The sequence below is a fragment of the Prionailurus viverrinus genome, chromosome C1, assembly GCF_022837055.1.
Source record: "Prionailurus viverrinus isolate Anna chromosome C1, UM_Priviv_1.0, whole genome shotgun sequence".
Taxonomy (NCBI): domain Eukaryota; kingdom Metazoa; phylum Chordata; class Mammalia; order Carnivora; family Felidae; genus Prionailurus; species Prionailurus viverrinus.
The window spans coordinates 164,988,796-164,996,518 of NC_062568.1; positions in this window are offsets into that span (position 1 = coordinate 164,988,796).

Genomic DNA, 7,723 nt, shown 5'->3' on the forward strand with positions numbered 1-7,723 from the left:
CAAGTCTCGTGTTTCAGTTGGAACAAAAGTGTTACCTAAAGGCTGAGTAGTGCAAAGAACATGGGCTTCAGAATCAGACACACTTGGCTCAAGTTCCAGAATGACCACAGCCTAGCCACAATGTCAACTGGGTAAACTTTCTGAGGCTTTGTTTCTTCATCATGACATAGAGATTGTAATAGCTATAATGATTACTTGCAGAAAGACAGGCTGATCAGAAAGGGCTGGGCTCTAGAGTGTACTAGACTAGTCTCATAAAGACAATTGGTGAAATTAAAGAAAAACATGATACCTTTGGGGGGCACCTGGGTGGCTCAATCGTTAAGAGTCTGACTCTTGATTCTGGCTCAGGTTATGATCTCACAGTTCATGAGATGGAGACGTGTGTTGGGCTCCATACTGACAGTGTAGAGCCTGCTTGGAATCCTCTCTCCCTCTGTCCGTCCCCCCTCTCAAAATAAATAAATAAACTTTAAAAGAAATGATATTATTACTGATCTTAAAGACCTGTTGCACCGAGATCAGCAATCTGACAATTTCAGCCAATTCATTGCAGATATAGCAGAAATAGTAAGTTAGAATGTATTTGTGTAGTTACCTAAATTTTTTCAGAACATAGAAATAAATGAAGAGGAAAATTATGGTCTAGATACTAAAATTTTCTTTTTTTTTTTTTCAACGTTTATTTATTTTTGGGACAGAGAGAGATAGAGCATGAACGGGGGAGGGGCAGAGAGAGAGGGAGACACAGAATCGGAAACAGGCTCCAGGCTCTGAGCCATCAGCCCAGAGCCTGACGCGGGGCTCGAACTCACGGACCGCGAGATCGTGACCTGGCTGAAGTCGGACGCTTAACCGACTGCGCCACCCAGGCGCCCCTAAAATTTTCAAATCAAGATGAATTCTCTGGAGGTCAGCAGATGATAATAAGAAGATGAGATCTGGATGTTACGGACATTCAGTCTTTTTTTAACACACAACAAGATCAGGAGGCCTGGGTGGCTCAGTCAGTTAAGCGCCCGACTTTGGCTCAGGTCATGATCTCGTGGTTTGTGGGTTTGAGCCCCATGTTGGGCTCTGTGCAGACAGCTCAGAGCCTGGAGCCTGCTTCAGATTCTGTGTCTCCCCTCTCTCTGCCCCTCCCATGCTCATGCTCTGTCTCTCTCTGTCTCCCAATAATAAATAAACATTAAAAAAATTTTAAAAAACAACAGGCAACAAGATCTCTTGCAATTTTATGCTTTTGCACATAGCAATCACTCTGCTGAGAATGCTTTTTCCTTCTCTACTTGATTAACTCCTACTTATTCTTCAAAAATAACTGTACAAATACACAGCCACCAGGTAAGTAGTGGCACTATGTGTAAAATCACATTACATATCATTTCCATAGTGTGCTAGTGAGGACTCTTGGTTGCAAGTAATAGAAACCCAAGCCCATCTGGCTTCAACAAAACAGGGCTTTTAATGACTCATATACAGGGAAAGTTCTTGTCAGGGATTTGTCCCTCAGGATCTTGTGGTTCTTCCTCTTTCTCTGTTGGTTCCTGTCTCTTGTTAGCCCTGCCACCAGCAGCTCCCGGCTTACATACTCCCATTTCAGCAACCGTCCTGGAGAAGAGCTCTACTAATTCATTCCTGTAGAAGGTTCAGGGCCAGTTTGGGTCATGTGTACATCACTGACCCAATCTCTATGGGATAGGGAGGTGCAGTACTATAAGCAGTCAGGGCTGGGTCCTAAGTCCACCCTGGAACCCAAGGGTGACTTTATACCTGATGATATTGTTTGTTTGATTGTGTTCCCCCACTGCACTGACAGCTTTGCAAGGGCTTGCTGAATTTCCAAATCTCAGAGGAGTGTGTAGACGTATTAGAGAGCTGTGGTTAGGCTGGTAGGGGCTGGTGATAGAGTGGTTAAGGGAATAGACTCGAGTCTGGCTGCCTAGGTCAGAATTCACGATCTGCCACTTAGTGTTCTGTCAGCTTGTGCTAATCACTTACTCTTTCTGAGCTTGTTTCCTCTTTTCTAAAGTGAATAATAATAAGTAATAATAATGCCTACCTCATAGGCATACATAGTGAATGAATTCATACATGCAGCATGCTTAGGATGGTCCCCGGTATTTTTTTATTATACACATAGTCTTAATAATTTTCTTAACATACTTAACGTATAATTTACTTAACATATTCTCGGAACCTCGCATAGTTCCTGGCACATAGTATGCACTTACATGTTTTTAGTAAATAAACATTATTTGCTCTTCCTAACGACTCCATGAACTTAGTGCCGTGATTCCCATTTTACAGATGAAGAAAAGTGAGGCATAGAGAGGTAGAGTAACCAATTCAAGGTCATACAGCTACTGATTATGTAGGTCAGGATTGATCTTAGGTCTGTCTGACTGCAGAATCTGGGTGCATAAATACCCCCTTAATTGCTTTAAAGACTTAGCTTCATTCTTGCCTCTTCTGGGAGAATTTCCTTGGTGCCGGCATCTGCTGTGGTGAGAGAGGTTCCCTTCTCTGCGTTTTCCCTATTCGCCTGTCTGCATACCTGAGGGTATGGTGTGTGTCTTGTTCATCTTTGAATCCCTAGTTTCTATCACATTGTTAGTTAATTAAGTTAATTGATGATTAAGTGAATGAAAGTTAAACAGTGACGTGGAAAGATTCTGGGAGTATGAAGAAAAACTAATCCCTCCTCTTACATGAGAATGAGAGCTTATGGGAGATATTTCCTTTTGGGAAGAGAACTATGAGGAAAGTAGTATTTCACGTACATTTGCTCACAACAGAGAGGATTGTGCAGATTGCTTGGAGCAGAACTGGCAGAGGGATCAGGTGGCAAGGGTCTTAGAGTCTGAAACCTAATTCTTCACCACAAACAAGGATGCTGAAGCTCAGAGTGGAAGGGACTTGCCCATAGTCTCACAGTCTGGGGAGGGCCAAAAAGAGACCCAGTCTTCTGAGCCCCATTACACATTATTTCCACTAGCTCGTGTGATGAACAATTTGAGGCAGTAGGAGAGCCCAGGGGAAATAAGGAGCCACTAGCCTTATGAAAAGGCTTGAAAATGAAAATACATTAAACATTTAGCAAATGAAGAAAAATGCACAAAAACTACAGCAGAAAAAGAGACAGGGGGAAATTTATTAACTTAATAAATATCAGGCCAACCTAGAGCTGGGTCTGGCTTTGGAGCAGGAAACGAATTCTCCACTGCTTTTGAGTAGAATAGATTACTTTCCTACTCTGAAACAAATGCAGGCAGATAACAAATCACTGTCAACTGTTCAAGAACACTACGGATAGTGAGTCCCTTACCTTTTCTCTTGGAGTACAGGCTCAATGCTTACTAAGTGCAGACCCACTCTGGCCCTGTCTGGTGCCATGGAAAGAACACAGGCTTTGGGGCTTCAACCCTGACTTTACCATTCTCCAGATCTATGGCATCTGGCAACCCATGTACTCATCCTCTTGAAACCTGAGTTTCCTCACGTATAAAATGGAGTTGTTAATCTTCAAATAAGAGGCTGGTGAGGATTAAATGAGATAGACTATGTAAAAGTCCCGACCAAGGTAGGCATTCAGCAAATGGCAATTTTTGTTATTACTTCAAAGATGATGGTGCACATAGCTAGAAGGTGAACCCCCGCACTGTATAAGAAAATCAGCAAATGAGACAAAAGAAAATTGGCTTCGTTCAATGCTTTCTATAATTTCTTTTCTTTCTCTACTAAAGATTCTACTCTGTAGGCATTGTGTATGGTGGCCCTTTTAGGACATTTTATTTTCTGTCTGATGGAAAAAAAAGGGTTTCTTTGAGAGTGAGATCAAGAGTGTACAGAAGGAATTGATAATCATTTTGGTTATAAGTTTAAAAAAAATGAAGTGTCAATTAGTCTATGTTAATTTGTTTCCACTTTGATTTTCTAAAATACTGAAAATGGCATATTAGAATCAATTTAACTCAAAGCTACAGATGAGAAAAGAAGAAAGACCATGAAAAGCAGAAGTAGAAGAATAAAATCATAGCATTCTGGGCCGCTTTGTACGTGGTGAAATAACCAAATATATATAATTAGCTCTTTGTGGCACAGTCTATTTGTTAATATTCATATAGATTTTCTTAAATCATCAAAGTATCTCCCTGTTTTCCTGTCCTCATGCTGAAAGGATGAGATATACATATTTTATGAAAAAGCAAAGCAAGGGAAAATGAGTTTCATGTTTACGAGAGGTAACTTGGCACACCACATAGATGTTGGTACGTGGAGACCTGGGTTTCTACTTTCATAGGTTCTATGGCTTTACAGAGACTGCTCTCCTCTTTTGTCTCAGTCCCCTCTTGGAAAATAACGAGAAAGCTAAGATCAGAAGTCCAAAGGCTTAAGGTTGCAAATGACAGAAATGCAAACCAAATAACTTTAAGTAAAATAAACATAAATATATATAATTAATATCTTAGTTAATATGGTCACTGGAGCAACTCATAGAATCAAATCACAGAAATCTTACTAAGGCTTAAGAAAACTACAACCAATGGCTGGAATGTCATGAGGACTCTCTGTCTATGTGACTGCTTTTCTCTGCATGGTCTATTTATGTTCTCTTTCTCCTCTCTTCCTTCTCTCTTCGAAATGGTTTCCTCTAATCCTCTGGTGTTCATACTGGCAAACAGGATCGGGAACAGGATCTGGGTGAGGCATGTGAGGCACTTAGGGCCCAAATTGACTGAGGTGCTCACTCTCAAGGCCCTGCGAGTGCTGACTCCTAAATGCTGTGTCCCCAGTGCCTCTTTTGCTTCTCCCTGGTCCCTGTTTTTCTGGAATATATGGCTTTCAAGAGCAACCAAATTTTTGAAAAATCTGTTTCTGTCACTTTTCTCTCTTGATCCCAAGCCAAACAACTCCTCTTCCCCCTCCTCCTCTTCCTCCTGTTCCTTCTTCTTCTTCTCCTCCCCCTGTTCCTCCTTCTCTTCCTCCTCCTCCTCCTCCTTCTCCTCCTCCCCCCACTTCTCCTCCCTTCTTGTTCTTGTTCTTGTTCTTGTTCTTGTTCTTGTTCTTGTTCTTGTTCTTCTTCTCCTATCCAAACTACTCAGGGAAGGTGCATCTTGAGTTAGTATGCACCATGGGTCAACTAACTGTGGCCAAGGGTTGGGCATATTTTACATGGTGGGAATCATGGTACCCATTTGAATGAGATGGGGAAGAGGCAAGAGGAAAAGTTTCTAAGAAAGAAGTGCTAAGCAGAGAATGTATTGATACCACCCCAAATACTGGACCTTGACTGCTATTGGTGCCATAGTGGGCTGAATGTGGCTTCTCAAAAGATATGTCCTTACCTTAACCATTAGAACTTATGAATGTGACCTTATTTGGAAAAAAAAAGTTTTTTTGAAGATGTAAATAAGGATCTTGAGATGAGATTACCTTGGGTTATGCAGGTGGGCCTTAAATACAATGACAAGAGTCCTTATAAGAGATACACAGAGAAGAGACAGAGAAGGGAGAAGTCCACGTAAGGATGGAGGCAGAGATTGGAGCCACAAGCCAAGGAATGCCTGGAAGTTAAAGAGGCAAGGATCAAATTCTTTCTGGGAACCTTGAGAAGGAGGTGGCCCTGCTGACATCTTGACTTTTTGATTTCTGGCTTGTAGAACTGCAAGAGAATACATTTCTGTAGTTTTAAGCCACCAAATTTGTGGTAACTTGTCATGACAGACTCACAAAACCAATATAGGTGCAAAATAAGAAATATTAAACAAGTCATAAGATTTCTGTGGCCCTCAGGGCAAGACATGTAACACAGTATTTAAGAGCATGAGCTCTGGAAACAGGCTACTGGGGTTTGGATGCTGGTTCTGCCATTTAATAGAGATCATCTTGAACAATTATTTAACCTCTTCTGAGCTTCAATTCCTCATTACTAAAATAGGAATAATATTATTTAATTCATGCAGAGCTTAGAATAGTAACTAGCATATACTATATACTGACTATGAACCATGGTTATTCATGCATGAATTTGGGGTAATAATAATATTTCGCCTGACCACATCATCATGTTGGTGGGATAATTCACTGGAAGTAAATGTGAATTTCATTCAAGTTAAATGACCTATGTGTACCAGGGAATGGGATAGGAAATGCAGGGGGAAATAAAATAAGCTAAATAAGTATCTGGTTCTGAGGAGTTTACACGCCTGCTTTAGACTGTACTGTGTTCCCCCAAAATTCTGAAGCATTAACTGAAGCATTAGCCCTCAATGTGACTGTATTTAAAGATCAATATTTAAGGGGGTTCTTAAGGTTAAATGAAATCATAGTGTGGGGCCCTAATTTGAGAGGGCTGGTGTCCTTATATGAAGGGGAAGAGACACCAGAAACTTTTCTCTCTCTGCATGTGCACAGAGCAAACGCCATGTGAGGACACAGTGTGATGTTGTCTGCAAGGCAGGAAGAGACTTCTCACCAGAAACCAACTCTACTGCTACCTTGATCTTGAACTTCCAGCCTCCAGAACTCTGAGAAATAAATTTCTGTTGTTTATGTAACCAAATGTGTGGGATCTTGTTATGATAGCCTTAGATGACTAACACAAGTCCATTAGTGGGCACTATAAAGTAATCTTTATTAAAATTATTGTATTCTACTGCTAGTAGCAGCTAATACTTCCAACCAATACACCGCCCGTGGATTCATAAAGGATGCCTCTAAGGTACAACCCTTTCTTTGTTTTACACTCTGACTCTAAAACGTTTGTGCACATACACAGTGGAATTCTGGAAATTCGACAGCTCTAAATTAAGTTCTCCTATGAGGGTTGTAAGCAGGAAAGAGATGAGAATAATACATACTGCTTTCTACTGAGAGAGACTTTTTGCTTTTGTAAGACATGTTTGCTCCATTTGCCGTCTCCACTATTTTTTTTACTTTCATTTTGTAAGTCTTTTAAAATAAAAAAAAATTGTTTTCTTATAGTATGGATGGAAATGAGTCTAAGGTAGAATATTATTCCCTTACTGAAAGAGGAAATTATTTTTCTCCCATGTATTAGACAAAGACCATTCTTCAAATGTCTCTGTCAATAAAATTCCTATTTGGCTGTCAGGTGCACTTACATGTCACCTCTTCCATGAAGGCTTTTCTGATGCCTCTTCTCTCAAACTAGAATTAATTAATCCCTCCTCCTGCCATGTGTCTCAGTCTGACTTGGGGCAGGTGCACCTCCCTAGACTATTAGATCTTCAAAGTCAAGGGCAGTTACCTTTAGTCCTGAACTCATCTCTTTCCCCATAACCAGTGAGGTTCCCATATTTAGAAGAACTTCAATATATGAGTTGAAGGGAGTCTCACCTATTGCTATTTTTAAAGAAAAATTTTAATGTTTATTTATTTTTGAGAGAGAGAGAGAGAGACAGAGACAGAGCATGAGTGGGGGAAGGGCAGAGAGAGAGAGAGAGGGAGACACAGAATCTGAAGCAGGCTCCAGGCTCTGAGCTGTCAGCACAGAGCCTGATGCGGGGCTTGAACCCACAGACTGCGAGTCCATGACCTGAGCCAAGTCGGACACTCAACTGACTAAGCCACCCAGGCGCCCCTCACCTATTACTATTAAAACACACACACATTAAAACACACACACTCAACATTTCCGTTTGTAATTCTTGTCTTCCGGTGTAATCTAAATTTACCATAGGATAAAGGTAAGAGTGAA